This window comes from Rhinolophus ferrumequinum, chromosome 6, assembly GCF_004115265.2.
Source record: "Rhinolophus ferrumequinum isolate MPI-CBG mRhiFer1 chromosome 6, mRhiFer1_v1.p, whole genome shotgun sequence".
Lineage (NCBI taxonomy): Eukaryota > Metazoa > Chordata > Mammalia > Chiroptera > Rhinolophidae > Rhinolophus > Rhinolophus ferrumequinum.
This window is the reverse complement of record NC_046289.1, coordinates 15,262,122-15,278,202: the sequence shown is the minus strand read 5'-3', so window position 1 is coordinate 15,278,202 and position 16,081 is coordinate 15,262,122. Positions and strand designations below refer to the sequence as shown.

At 40.1% G+C, this 16,081-nt stretch overlaps 1 protein-coding gene across 4 annotated transcripts in view; it reads left to right on the top strand.

The window, feature by feature from the left end:
- FLRT2 (fibronectin leucine rich transmembrane protein 2) overlaps positions 1–16,081 on the top strand; it is a 90,798-nt gene that overhangs the window by 33,684 nt on the left and 41,033 nt on the right. The window contains exon 2 of one of the 4 annotated variants that reach the window (XM_033108674.1): positions 1,408–1,472. The exons of the other annotated variants lie outside the window; for them this stretch is intronic. The gene's annotated coding sequence lies outside the window, so the exon portion shown is untranslated. The remainder of the gene's footprint in view (positions 1–1,407; positions 1,473–16,081) is intronic. 4 annotated transcript variants of the gene reach the window in all.

Genomic DNA, 16,081 nt, shown 5'->3' with positions numbered 1-16,081 from the left:
ACAAGTCACAGGTATTGTAGCCTGAAGTACCCCAGTGAGCCACGCATGCATGCACAGGTCCGGGAAGATGGTATTCACTGGGCGATTACTGAGTCTGATTTATAGAAACTTACAAAGGAAAGTTTCATTGACAAATAAATGTAACACATTACTCCATTTGAGACTGAAATCAGGGGCTGTTCTCCAAGAATAAAATGGCTTCTTCAAGGAATCCAGGGGATCGGCTTGATTTTTCAGCACTTGGTAAATAATCATGAAGTAGCTGTGCTCTCGTGCGCGCGTGTATATGAAAGAAAGATGGGACATTTCTGCTGCTGTTTTGGTGAAAGCATTTTGGAAAATTCAATATTTGGTATTTTTTCATAGTTGATCCCAGTATGTATGGTAGAATACACAGGGTTTATATTCCTGGCCTAGTTGCAGGGAAAGAGAATGTCATCTGGTGGCTGAAAAATAGTCTCAGTATTGATATCAAATCTTTGGCACAAATAACAAGGAACATATTCCTTCTATGTCTCAGCTTCCCAGGAATGAAGCAAACGTAAATATTTTTCAGTTTGATCGCTTGTGAATTACTCATGATGAAAAAACAGTCCGCTTCTGCCAGATGAAGGGTAATCCAGTGTAGTCCTTTCAAACAGTACTGATGTTTGTGTTGTGACTAAAAAGTAATGAAAATAGTTTCCACAGGTCACACAAAATTTTTCATGATTCAACCAGTATTGTTGAAAGTTGGAGGAAGGACACAGCTATTGGAACCTGTTCAAATGAAAAAATGTGATTATGCTTGTGCTTAGTGGCCTTTTGTTTTGTTTTGTTTTTAAAGAGCTGGGATCTGGAAAACACATGAATAAATTGGGAGCAGGATAGAAGAGTTGAGCATTACAGTGATGGTTGGAACCATCCCAGTTCAGCCACCACATTTGATATGTTCCCTCAGGACCCTGTGGGCACGTTTGCTGTGTCTTGAACACTGATATATTCTCCTCCCTGGCATGATGTCTGCACATAATGCAAACTCCAAAGGTATTTGGAGCCTCTAAGCTTCCTTCTGCACACTTCCTCTGTTAGATCACAATGGAGCTTTCTAGGAAAGCATGCACTGTCTCTATATGCTGCGTGTGTTTGCTCTGTTGTCATATTATATAGATTAAGAGCATGGATTCCAGAGCCAGACCACCTGGGCTCACACCTCAGCTCTGCCACTTGGGCAAGTTTTATTATCTAGAAGCTTGGGCAGGTTTTGTTATCACTCTCCCTCAGCATCGTTCTCTGTACAATGCATATAATTACAGTACATGCTCATAGGGTTGATGTGAAGATTGAATGAGTCAATGTCTGTAAAAGGCTTAGAATAGGGTCTACCACCGACCAAATAACTTATAAGTGAATTTTGTTTTCCTATAGAGATGATGGGATCATTTACCTCGATTAATTTCTAGGAAGAGCATGGTTTACTCTTCTCCCGGCAGGTGAGTAACAGAAGGCTTGTACAGAACGACTGGCAAAGAGTGTTACGACTTATTTGGAAATTAGTCCTCCCTGCTTTCCTAATGGTGGGTCTCTTGAGAATTTGGCCCCTTTCCTGTCTCACAAGGGGACTAATAAAGACGAGAGAGTGAAAGGGTAGTGAGGACATCCTCTATTCATAGAACTGTGTTGACTTGCGGGAAGGAGGGTGCTGGGGGAAGATCATGGGCCTTTGAGGCAGAACACATGGTTTGCTCTAGTTCTACCCTTGGCAAGTTCCTCAGTTTCTCACTGGATAGGAAGAGTATCTCTGCCCTGCTTGGGCAATTAAAAGGTTTATTATAAGGAGAATGAACACTGAAGTTAGAAGATGATTGGAAAACTCTGATGACCATGTGTGAGGCACTAGTACCAAGACAACAGTTATTGTTGTGTATATTTGCAAATGAATTTCATTTTCCTTCTGTTATATAATATTGGTGGTGATTTTCCTTAAAAATGTGCTCACATTCAGGAAGCTTGGAGCAGCTGTGGACTAAATGGCTCAAAAGATGGTGATTGAGAATCACACCCCATTTACCGCGCTGTATCTTTTGTCTTTTCTTCGTTGTTTCCATGAACTGCCTCAGGGAGCCAGTGTCCCAATCCTGTTTGCCCCCCATACCCTCCTAATTAATGAGGACACCTCACTGTGGAGGTTCATCTTAGCTGTTCTCTCCTGCTAGTCTTGAGATCATTACCTTTCTCTTGTCAGTTACTTAATCTTTTGAAACCTGGTTTCACTGTGAAGTGGAAAACCCATTACCGACCTCAGAGATTAACGGACATGATATAGAAATATCTAGCACAATGCCTGGTATATATTAGTCACCTCTCCCTGCCTTTCATGTGTTCCATCCCTTTTCCCTAATCTACTATTCCCTTAAGGATTCGCAGCTCAATTTGCCTTTATTTTGGTAATTCCAGCTATGTTGAAAATTGATCAGTTAACCCTTTCATGATATATAGTAGTATTTTAATAGTAATTTTCTAGCAACTACAATGGTCACTGAAAAAGACTGTATTAATGGTGGAACTTTTGGGCATTGAGGCCAACTAGTGACAGTTCTGTGGGACAAACAGAGGGCATTTTATCCTGAACATGTGATTGTCATTTTGCCTTTGAGCACTGTTCTTAGATTCCTCCTAGAAAGAAAAGAGGAACGGTGTCTGTCCAAAGGAGCTTTGTCATTATGCCACATCCTTGGCAGCTAACCATCTATTGTTAAGGCAACCATTGCCCACGCAGATTTCCTTTTTCTTGCCTGGGGTGGAGTGAAAGGGAAATTTGAGGTCTGCTGGCTCTCTGGGCTGATCAAGAAATAGCACCAGGAGCAACCAGTATGCAGAACCCAGTATGGAGTCCTTTGTGCTGGGACTGTGGCCCCGAGGACAGGGTAAGCACTGTGGGAACAAGAGATCATTTCCTGCAGCAAACAGCGACTTGGATGCCTTCAACTTGGCCCTTAGAGGTACACGTCAGAGACGGGGACCCATTAGGAACCAGGACATTGTGGGCTCACTTTAGAGTTCTAATGAAAGTCTGGAGACAGTCACAATAAGGAGTGCGTTTTGAGAATTTCAGATGAGGTTTATTTTGTCCCCAAGCTCTTTGGTTACCATGGTTTGTTTTGGTTTTATCAGTGCTACTAAAAAATACATTTATCTTGCTAAGCGCCAATGATACAATGGCAGACTACCAAACCTGAAATATGTTATTAAAGCATTTTTTTCCCTGTACTTTTGGAGCGATTTTGCATTAGCCATAAAAATGATCACAAGCGTTGTCATTACCAAGATGTTTTCTTGGCCAGTTCAGTTTTGGGACCATGCTAATTAGATGTGACAGTGACTATTAGTGGCATTTATAAGAAGTCGGTATGTCCATTTCATTTACCACAGTATTCTTTAAATAGGCTTTTTCCAAATGGGCATATCATCTTTAAGCCTTAGGAAAAAATCAGGAACAGAAAGTGACAAGCTTTCACACCAAATAAGGCTGTATATCTCCATCATCCTCCTGGTGTTGACAGCCGTCACCCAAGAGGGTAGGGTTGTCATTTTGACACATAAATTATGTCTTAGCTCCTTCAAAGATGGTTTCTCGTTCTTTTGCCTAGTTTGCATTGAGTATTAAAGACGAAAGCTCTTGGTTTTCCTAGATTAGAATTTATGTGAGGATATTGTAACTAAGTCAGTCAGTAGATACACAGGAAAATTAAACATGTAAGAATTCAACTCCTTTTTCATTTTAGGCATTAGGATTCATAATTTTACTTTCTTACCTCAACCTGACCACAGTATTGGAAGCAGCTAAATGAATTCACATTTAGCGGTCAATTATTTTTAAAACATTGCATAGATGTGCTTTAATTTGTATACTTAATGAAAAAGCAAAGAGTGAAGTGTGTGTTTTTTAAGGAATGCTTTATGTTTTGTTTTCCTTTAAATTCTCATTATTTCTTTGAAAACATTTCTGGTAACTAAGTGTATTCCATTATACTTTTCATTGCATTCTACACTGAGTCAAGAGTTTAGATTTTTAAAGCATTTGTTGCTTTTAGTGTTTGTACAACCTGTTTCTTAAGACTGTGTCTGTTTGTGGTTCTCAGTGGTATTGTGTTTGAGGAGTGTAAGGTAATAATAGTGTATCTTGGGCCCTGGTGATGGCCCTAGGATTTGAAACCCAGGGCTTTTCTTCATCTGTTTTGCTGAAGTGGTTTAAAATGGATATACTACACTTCAGCACAGGATGCTGTCTGCTAATGTGTTTCTCCCGAAGAGTACATCGTTTTAAGTCACCATGAGGTTAGCTTGGGTCAGCCATGTGGATGAAAAAGGGTACTGTAATAAATCATAAACTCCTAACTGGGCAGGTCAGGGTGGGTAGTCACACCTCAGGCCTATAAATTCTTTAGTGAAAGGCTTATCTTTGCCTTAAGCAAGCCCTGTCCATTGTGTCTGTGTATCTAGGTTCACACACCTTTGACATGCGTCTTTTCAGCCCCTACCTTCTAATAACTGACAACCCTTTGAGACCCCTCTTTCTAAAAAGCACATAATCTTGTAACTACCCTGTAATCCAGTCCCCGCCTTGCTTTCTCCAATCTTCCTTGCTTTCCCTCCTTAATTTCAAATGCATAAAAGAAGTTAGAAAATTATTACTCTTGGGAGCATTTGGGATCTTGTTCCCTGGTATGTGTCGTCAGCTTGGCTCAAATAAACCCTTATAAAAATTCCCTACAGGTTGGGACGTTTCTTATGTTGACAGCTGTAAAGTGTGTGTGTGTGTGTGTGTGTGTGTGTGTGTGTGTGTGTGTGTATTTGGATCTGCCTTAAAATTTTTCTATTCTAGAAATTCTTTTAAAAACGGAAATCATCACACCCATATATTAGTTTCAGAAACTTGAACAAACTATAAACATAAAGAATGTTGTGGGGTAGGGAGGATTATGAAATTGTTAGGTGGCCAAATAGTGCAGAAAGTGACATTTTCATTTCACAGCTCAAAATTGGCAATTGAAAAGAGTATAACCCAATGGATTGGGTAGTTGGTGTGGGCATAAGAAAGGAGAAATGGTTTGTCTAAACTCTGGGCTCCTCCCTTCCATTGCCATGCCCAAAGGCTAGATCAAAACTGATTCCAAAAAAGAGAATCAAAAGGGATTACTAATCATGGGCACTGAATATTTCCTTGACTTTCTTACCATGGCGCAGTGGGAAGAATTGTAACAAGGTGGGCTGGGGTGAGTCCACTGGGGCCGCAGAGGGACTCTGTTTATCAGACTCTGCGTGTGATGTTAGAAGAACACAGTTAGCACCTTCTTTCCTTATCAGTATCTCTTGATTCAGCTTATCAAAACTCTTGGTGGCTTCTGTTTCCCAAGGCAGCCAAGAGCCACCATTGTTTTGCAGTCAGTGAAAAGGAAGTGTGCGTGTGCGTGTGCGTGTGCGTGTGCGTGTGTGTGTGGTGGGAGGAGGGTGTTAGTGCCAATTTGCTAGGATTTTGTATCATCGACAACCAATGTAATGAAATCCGCCACATTTTTGTGTGGCGGTGCCTTGATAATGATCACTGTCATTATCTGACGGTGCTATAGTGGCAGGACGAATGAAATGTTTAGAACCGTAGGCCTAAGTATTAATAGCAATGGTCCAACTTTTGTGCCCGGCATTCAGGGCTATAAAGGTCATGGAGAATGTACTAGAGATCTCTAAGTCATCACTTAGCCATATTTCATCATTTCTGTGGCTTTACTTGTATCATAAACCTAGGATTTCCTCTTCTCTATTTATCTAAATCCTACTCCTCTTTCGAGGCCAAACCCCAGTGGCTTATCTTCCATGAAGAATTCCCAGACTGCTTTAACTCATGGCGGTTCCCTTTCCTCAGAGCTCAGAGGAATGATCACTTCTCTGAATATTCATCAGTTATTCATCACCTGCCACTCATACTTTTATGTTGTCCTTTTATTGTTATTTATATCATTTTCATTAGCTTCTCAAGAAGGTATCTGTTATCTTTTCAAACAAGACCTGGGGAGCAGGGGAGCACACCTTAGAATTTTTTGTATTTTTTACATCAATCAGGTCCCATGTTCACAGTGGGGGTTGTTATTAAGCATGCATTGATTAATTGATTATAAGACAATTATGTGCAGACAGTAGTCGTGATATTATTTTATAGCTCATTTGTTCTGCACGTAGCTAGGCGCGGAGTAGTTTGTACCTAAGTACTGGCAAATGTATGGTGACTTGCTGACGTATTGGGCCCACGGAAATGCATGCATGCTCTTCTTTCTCATTCTTACCCTTTAGTAAGACTTGTACCACGCCCTGTGCTGGGTACATCACACATACAGCAGTTCTCACTCTACTGAATTCCCATTGCATGCAGGCCCGTGCTTCAGTTTGACCTTCCCAGTTTTTGGTCATTTTTATCACTGAGTAGCCACAGTTTCTGTGTTGACGTCTTTCCTGGGCTGAATCATCTTTTTGGACATTTGGACCTCAGAATTAAGAACCCGGAATTGTCAGATGTAGCCTTCCTGGGAGAGAAGTTCATTTCAATCGTAAATGAAAGGGTGGTGGGGAGTCATTTAGATGACCAGTATATCACAGAGAAGAAATTTTGCTGATGGTAAGAGAATGAAACACTCAACACTCCCTTCTTTATCACTCCTACCACAGACGCAGCACACACACACACACACACACACACCCACACACATCCTTGGAATCAAAAAGTGATTGAGTTTTATTTTCATTGAAGTGCAATTAGATTTTTCTTTACTCTCTTTGAATGCTCTATTAGCATCTACTGATACAGTGAAGAAGCAGCTTACATCTGTTAAGGTAATTCCTGACTCAAATGTAGATTTCTTTATGTTATGTTTTGATTGGACAGTTAACTTTGTAACGAAGGCGGTTACACATTAGCTGAGGGCAGAAAAATGTCTCAGCTCCTTCTGTTGGGTGTGTCAACTCTTGCAGCTGTTCAAGAAACAGGATGTAAGAAGGAATTGTTTAGAAATGACAGCATAGGGTAAATTCTGGCATCAGGTGTCGGGGATTCTATTCTTGGTCGTGCTTCTGGATTGCTAATTTAGAGTGAGTGATTTTCCCTCGGCGTCCTCATCTGGGTAATGAAGAAGTGGTCTGTGACAATATTTTCTTAACCAATATTTGAGTTTACATGATCTCTTTTTGACATTCTCATGTTAACCCTGTCTTAAGTTTAAGACATCTGAGCCACCTTTAAAGACCTAATGGAGTGATTTGAGCCATCAGAGAAATCTGGCTTCTTTATCTTCCTCATTTCTTTTTATTACTCTGGGTTAAAACAGTCATTCACAAATGTGCATGCATTAGGAATCACCTGAGAGCTTGTAAATGCAGTGATGTTTGGCCCCTAGGAGAAAGAATCTCTAGGGGAAGGTCTCAGGAGTCTGTTTTTTCAGAGAGCCTCCTAGGAAACCATGAAGCACAATATGGACCAAGGACCTCTGGTTGCACCATTAACCAAGCTTAAAAATAGTTCATTCAAAATTTGCTCAGGACTGCTTGATTGTTCTGTTATGGGGATAATAGATTTAATAAGTAAAAATACACGATGCCCAGTTAAATTTGAATTTCTGATCAACAGTGACTATTCTGTTGCATACATATGTCTATGCACCATTTGCATCTTATTTTCTTTCACCTTACAACCTTTCATGCTATAGAGAGCCAAGAACTCTCTGGTTCTTTCACAAGTGTTAATACTGAGGGGTCAGAAAGGATCTGAGACAAAGAGATGTTTGTGGAGGTTTTGGTGCTGCACTGTGATGTGTATCTTGATCCTTTTCAGGACCATTATATTAGAAAGAAATTTCGGAGATGCTTTATTTTTTTTAATCTTTCATTCGTTTTCTTCCCTTTCTACTGCATTTTGCCAGTGCTGCATTCACTATTTCTTAAACAGAAGATTTTTTTTCTCTTTTTTTTTTTTTAAGAGTGAAAAGGAATTTAGCCACATGGCTCCTATTAAGTCATCACTTCATATGGAAATTTGTTCCAGTTTCTCATGTGGGTACAGCCACCTACTCCTAAATTGCACAACTCTATTTTGATGTGAGGCTTGAAGAGGAATCTGTGACCTCCCCATTGACCAATTTGTTGTCTTCCCAAATAATTATTCTTCCAAATGGAATATTTTCCACTGGCGTTAAACTGCATTGCTTTCGTCCCCTTTGGAAAACATTTACCCAGTACGTACCAAGTAAGGTAAGAAACAAAGGCATCAGCCGTTGTTTAGGAGCAAACCAGGTCAGAGCTTACAAGAGTCATTTTCACTGAAATTGATCTCTGGGTACCTCCCTCACTTATTGTAGACTGATTCAGCTGAAAAGACCTATAGCCATTAGATAAGCAAACATTTTTGCTTAAGCTCTTACTAATAAGTTATCTGATGTGATTTTCTATGCACTTAATGGGCACACTTTTCTTGTGAATATGGTAGATACTAGCACAGACCCTGTGATAGCTGGTGGTGATTGCCAAGTTCAGCTAATTAGACCAAACCGTGTCATCTGTCTGAGGGTTGTTTTTTCCCAACCTTTGCTCCTAGACTTTTAACTATCTCTTTGACATTTTGAAACCTGAACCCAGATCGTCCTACACAATTCTTATGTCTAAAACAGGCCCTACATGACATTGCAGGTAAATACAGAATATGTATATCTGATACTTCTCAGTACCTTGGAGTGGGTAGAATAGGAGACGGTGTGACTTAGAATCCCATTTCCCACTTTCTGGGGCTGATGACAATTTGATTATTGAAAGATTTCTTCAAACTTCAAAAATATTTACCAATCCCTCTGTTTCCCCTCAAAACATGGTTTTGCAATGGATTCAGGGTTTTGCAGCTCAAGAAAGAAATAATAAATGCCTCCAGATTGGCTCACCTTTTTAGTAAGTCCATGCTTGGTTAGAACTGGGGAAATGGAATAGTTCACTGCCTTGAGATTGGCAGAGAGCCTCTCCATTGGTAATCTCATACAAAGAGTAGCTAAGTGGAGTTATGAGAGATGAACAGGTTGGATCCCTGAGGCCCCAAAACAATGGTGTTTATAACAAGTATTGAAAATCCTACCCCAGACCATACTTTTTCCCGTAGGTCCAATGGGCTAAAATGAATGGGCACTGTGCAGCAGCAATTTCAAGCTGTGGAGACTGAGCGTGTGTAGGAGCGAAGACAGGTTTCGTACCTTGCCTGGCATGTCCTGGGTAAATGTTTTCCAAAGGGGACCAAAGAGATGCAGTTTAACACCAGTGGAAATGGGACTGCATCTGTCCCCTTCAGCCACCTTCTAGCCTTAGTTCTGCTCCTAAGCTCCTCCACTTCTGAGTGTCAGATGGTTCATCTGTAAAGAAGTGATAATGCTACCTACTTGGCTGGGTTATCCAGAAGATTAAAGCAAGTAATATATGTTAAGTGCTTAGCACAGTGTCTGGGAGGGACACGGCTTTTAAGGAGCTCAGTAAACCTTAATTCCCTCGTGCCTGTAAAAACACTCCCATTTGTGAGGGCATATTCTAGAATTGGGAAGGATGCTTATTTGCACTAACTCTGTAAGAGATGATCTGTGAGCTTGTTTACTTATACTCTGTGTTCCCTTTGATTGATAATCTAGCATCGAGTTTCCCCGTGACCAGTCTTGAGATAAAATGATCTTCCTTTACTCAAAATCTGTGCTACATTTATTTATCTGTTTTTTTTATCGCTGGAGACAATGAATAACATTTTATTTTCTTTTGTAATACACATTTCTTTTAAAAATTTGTATTGAAGTATAATTGGCATACAGTATCCTATTAGTTGCAGGTGTACCTCATAGAGATTCAATATTTATATACCTTATGAAATGATCACCACAATAGGTGTCGCCACCATCTGTCATCATGCAAAGTTATTATCATGATATTGACCATACTCTTTATGCTGTACATTACATTCCCATAACTTATTTATTTTATAACTGGAAGTTTGTTATGCTATATTTAACATTGTGGCGGTCAGAGGCAGCCTCAGAAATTCCTGACCAAACCCTCAGTTATTCAGGTTTCTTTCAGATTGGTTGCTATTTTAATTATTAGTGTTTTCTTATTTTCCTTTTAGAACTTGAGCTGTGTATTTTTATCACCGTGGTTATCTGCTGATGTCTCCAAGTATTTGGCTGTTTTCTTCTCTTTGGGCACAGAGGCAGCGGCATTATAATTTGTCTAAAAGTATTTGCTTTCTCCAAACAGTAGACAGAGTGACTTACATTTATAAAGTGCTAAAACATTATCATTGTTGTGTGTTTGGTGCTTGCAAACTTGGAACTTTATAGGTTATTAAAAGCTTTCAACACTTCCTTTTCCTCCTTTGAAAAGCAATCAGCATATTCCTTGCCTCCGGCATTTTTTCAAGGAAAGCCAAAGACTTGTGTGTTCCAATTTCTGAAAATCTAATTCCTAAAGCAATGGCAGGACAAACTGGTTGTACCTTTTGTGGGTAGGTTAACAAGCCATTTGTTCTTCTGTTTTCACACTCATTTCGGATTTGCAGTTCTCCATATTAAAACTAATTGCTTGCTTGATGGTGGAAATATTCTATTGCATGGGAGGCAGGGTACTAGAAACCCACCTTGGGAATGTTCCAGATGTGCTGCCAAGATCAGGAACACCCTTGCGCTCAGAGGGGAGCAGAAATTCTGGTGGCAGACCCCAATCCTTGACATGAAATTCACCCAGTGTGCACCTGCTTTGTATTTCTCTTTAGAAAGAGTGAAAAGCCACCTCTGCCCATGTGTGCGCCTGATCTTAAATATTGTTACTCCTCTAAATATAGCTCAGGACATTTGTCAGTGAACTGTGAAGCTCTTGTTAAAAATAAAATGGAAATTCAAATCTCAAAATAAATAAGGAGTGATTTGTAACACATTGCCATTTGCGTTTTTCCTTCTGGGTTGGCGAATCTGCGATCCACGGAGTTCCATTGTGGGTGACCCTATTTAAATAATTATTCAAAGGCTATCAGATCTTGTAATTTTGATGTCTGCTGTTGCTGTTGGAGTAGAAAACTACAAAGTGGAATTGATTTTAAGAAAATGTATTTTTATATTTTGTCAATATGTATGAAAATGGAGGAGAGGAAGTGAAATGATTCATTTTAAATGACGTAGGAATCCATTTTCTCCTGCAGCACTATTACAGAAGCCCTATTGACATTAAGGAGAGTTGAGTGCATGCATGAAGAGAATTGTAGTCACAAGCCCAAGGCTGCTGTGACTACAAAGGAGATGCCTGGAGTTTTATTAATTTCGTGCTGCAGCACTCCTCTGCTGGTCTGCTTTCTGGGCAGCATACTTTTTTTTAGTCAGTTTATTAGCTTCCGAGGATCTTGCCCTGCTTTCAATATGTTTGTTTTACTTTCCCTGCTGTCAATAGGACTTGAGTAAGAAGGTCATGGTCAGACTTGGGCCTTTATTCAGCAAATGGCAATCATTACCCTTCAAGAGTTTGTCAAACTGTGAGTTGAGGAAAAGGCCGGATATTTTAAATGTCATCTATGCACAAAAGGACGTCCAGTTTGTTGTTTAAAAAAAATGCATTAGCACCTTCCCCCCCCAGTTCTTCATATAACCATTTAGAAAACTGTTAAACATTCTATTGCAGCAGCTTTTGTGATTTGTGCCAGAACAAAAATCATGGGCGCACTGTTAACTCGGCAGTGTAAAAGCATATTGTGAACATTATTATAAGATGAGAACATCTTTATAAGTCTATAATCATTTTGAATGATAATGGCGGCAGTAACAATGATAACCGACGGATGATAAACCAAGAGTAGTTGGCTAAGTGGCTTTCTCTGAGAAGTCACCTTGTAAATCAGAGGCAGAACAGAGGGAAGAATGCATCTGCCTGACTTCCCCTCCAACCCCTGACACAGGCAAAGAAAATAGACACCGCAACAGTGTGGGGCAAATGGGGCTTGGGGCATGTAACAAACGATTTTAAGGAACTTTTTGGTTATCTGACTTACTTTATGTAGCTCAATTCAGGAGCATTCTTTTATAAAAAGAGCATTGCTTCAAAGGATAGAGATGCACAAAGTCACAGACGGCTAGCTCTCTTGGAGGGTGAAATACTGCTGCCTTGTCATGGTAAAAGGGGTACGTTGAGTCTAATTGACATCTAGACGGCTGTCCCTGCTCCTCAAACCCAGACAAGCACTCAGAAACCTGGAACCATCTGACCAACCTGGGAAATATCTGGGCAGCAGAAACACATTCCTCCCAGTTGGAACCTCATACCCTCTGATCCTCCCCGGCAGCCCTGATAGCAATCAGCTCTTGGAAAACACTGGCATTCTTTTTTTGAGATGACTGGCGTCTGCAGTGAAGTCGTCCTCCTCTCCCACCCTCCCCTAGGCATAAGGTCCTCCTTCCAGCTGGCGCTGACAGACCTCACGCTCCTTTCTCCTGGAGCTGTCTTTGAAGTCAGTGGGAGCTGTGCAGTGGCTGGTGGGAGCGGGGAGTGGGACGCTAGGAGTGGGGCCAGTTGAAATATACGCTGCTTGATAGGATTACAGGTTTCTCTTTCTCCTCCTTCAAAAATTGTATGTTCACTTTTATTTTGAAGTGTATGTCTTCCCTTGGCTAAAGTAACACAGAATTGGTCTGGTTTTTAAAGAACACCTCCAGAGCCAATCTATTTATGTAGAGTTGACTGTGACAAACAGCTGCTACCAAAGCCATGAGTGCCAGGATTTGGAAATTGAACGGATACCCATTTCATTTAGGCTTAGGTGATCTGGGAGGTGGTGGAGGACTGGGAGGTGTCAGAGAATTTATAAATGAATCCTGCTGCTTTTTCTTCCCCAGTATCTCATTTCCCAATTACGTGGAGAAAATGACTTTACCTCCCAGAACCTCAATTTTCCTTATCTGTAAAATGGAAATAAAACTCTCAGCTGGTAGGGTTGTGTTGAAGATTAAAGGATGCAGTATTCTTAACCACTTTATATAGTTTCTGGTTCTTCTTAACTGCTTAGGAACCTGAATTGTTTGTCGTGATTAGGACTGTACAGCAAATTTCTACTGAATGTGTACAGATGTCAGAGGGCAAAAATGGAAAGCAACATACTGGCATAATACTGGCATACAACATGCTGGCATAATAACAAATACTCTTGTGAACATATATACCAATAGTCCAGGTTAGGAGGGAATGGTCACTCAGTGCATAGGCTGTTGGAATTTCCTCAAATAAGTAGTTATCAAAAGAGGATATCTGGGTCATTTGTAGATTTGTCCTTGAACATTCACCAGTCTGGCTTGGATTGTCTCAATTTTGTCACTCAGATTTGCATCTTGTCTTTCTTTCTGTTTTTAGTTGTTTGGATTTCTCCCAAAGTATTTGTGGCTAAAATTCCTTTTGGACTCTGTGCTGCCTTTTTTTACATAAGCTTTGGATTGGAATCAATAGAATGTCAAGATGCCAGGCCCATTCAGCCTAATAGCAGGTGGGTGTCTGCTGGCCAGTACGCCTGGATTGCCTGACAGTAGCAACTTCAGGCCAGAATTAATGAGCTGGGGAAGGTGCTGTCAGTGTTGCAGAATTTTTGTAGAGTTTTCAGAAGTAATTTTGTTTTTTTCTTGTAATGGGATCATGTTTGCTCAAGAAATACATGTTCCTATATATGTGTGTGTGCGTGATTGTTTGTGTGCATGCATTTATTATGACATTGAGCCGATTTATTCTTGGAAAATAATATTCACACACACCTACAAACCTGGATCATAGCCCTAAATAGAGTTTCGTTGAAGTTAACAGTTTGTCTCAGGCTATTTAATGTTCAAGGAGAATAAAACACTCAAAAACTGAGTGAACTGCTGAAGATTTTTGTCTACACTTATTAGGACACATTCCTGTTATACGATGGGCTAATGTCAGAAAACAACAGGTGAACAGAAGGGAGGTCACCTGGGTGCTGGGTTGAGGGAATGGGACTGGAGCCAGACACTACGGCGTGAATCTTGCTTCTGCTGCTTCGAGGATGTTTAACATTGAGAAAACCACCTGCCTTTTGACTTTCTTTTTCCTCTGGGTCATTACTTGTATATCAGAGAGTTAAAAAAAAAAAAAAAAAAGGTTAAATGTGGACGTGCAGGTAAAGTGTCTGGAGAATATCATAAGCACTCCTTAAGTGGTGGCTTTCTAGCTCCTAAGTAGAGAGAGAAAATTATAGCGACGGTTCTGGTTTCTTCCATGTTTATACTTCAGTTGAGTTTTTGTTGTTTTTTTTCCATTGTATCTTACAACAGACTTCCTCTCATTTCAGCTTTTAATTTCAAACAGAAACTCAACTCTGGAATCCATGCTTTCTAATCGTTGACCACAAATGCCCTTTAAATGCCTGCGACCTCCCACAGTGGGATGGTATTAGGCATCCTGATCTAGACTTGGGCAGAGGATGAATAAAATCAAAATGAGGCTTATGCAAATTAGCTTCCCATTTGTTTGGAGATGGTCCGGAGGCAGCAGCCGTCTGTCCAGTATTCCAGGATTCTAGAACAGAGCAAGCAGTGCTCTGCATGACAAGCCCATGGCTTCACATGGCACATTATAGGATACCACTTATTCCCAGAAAAGACTGGCCTCTACATTTAGTGGTCAAAGAAAGGAAAACAATAGTTTGACAGTACCATTGAGTCCTAGTTCAAACAGCTTAGAAAATTCTACCACGTCTCCACTTTTGGGAACAAACTGTTGGTTGTAATTGTCTTTTAGGTTCAAAACCCCAGTCCTCAAGGGCACTCATACGTAGTTGTGAGTACAAGGATGGTGGTGTTGGAGATGGATCCCAGGGTGAAGATTTCCGTGTTCTTCTGGAATAACGTGTTAAATTCTCCGTATGCAATGGTGACATTGCATGCATTTTACAAAGTGTGTTTTGCAGTATCAATTATTTTAAAATAATTGAGAGAAAAAGAGTTTTAGTAATTTTTAAAAAATTTCATCCAGAAAACAATGTGTTTATTTATGGAGGTTTTAAGGATGGTTGGTACCCAAAAGTTCCTTTTCCACATTTCACTTGGATGAAAATAGGTCTAATACTTGGGGTCATTTTGCAGTGTAATTAGGATGTGTGACAGATGCGATTCTGTCACTTCATTTCACCCTGGGTCACAGCCTTTGGAGGGATGAGGTCTTGGATACGGATGACAGCCATCCCTGCAAAGATGGTTGCCGTTTGGCATTAACTTGTGTGTTTCCTTTTATGTGTTATGGTTTTCTTTTCATGGAGTTCATAGTTCACACTGGCTATTTCTTTTCTTGGGGTGGTGGCAAATAGGGAACATCATCAGTGCAGTCTGTCAGTGGAAGAAGCACACGCTTTGGAGGAAGAACTAATCTTAAATATTTATTTGACCATTATTTTTCTGAATCTAGGTTTTTGTGTCTCCAAACTGTATATAAGAAGTCTTTCTGGCATGTTCTCAAGGTTTATGAGAGGTTGTTTATAGGGAACAGTACCCTCTAACAATAGAACATACTTAATAACAGCTACTACTCCATACTCTGTGGGATATACTAGGTTTAAGGTATACTTAGAATCTGCTCTTAGATCTATAAGCTGGTGGTAAGGCAAAATGAAGGGAGTTTTGATACCATTGTATTTAATAGCCAGAGGAACATTATTCTGATATATATGTAATACAGCCTTCTCATTATATGATGTCGGTGTGTGTATGTGTGTGTGTTTAAAGGGTAATCGTGGTTTGTATCTCCATGAGAGAGATAGAGAGCTTCAGTTGGGAACCTAAAGGTAGAAATTATTTGCTCAATAACTCTTAGAGGTCTTTTCCAGCCCACTTACTGATTTTCATTTGTAGTTAGTGTTTATTTCACGGAGGTGTGTATATTAGATATATTTTAGGTTTTTTTGCTATGTATTTCTATAATCTTCATAATTTTTCAGATTAAAAATGTTCACATTGTTTCACTGCACAATTGGAGGTTAAAGCTAAGTATCCTCTCTACT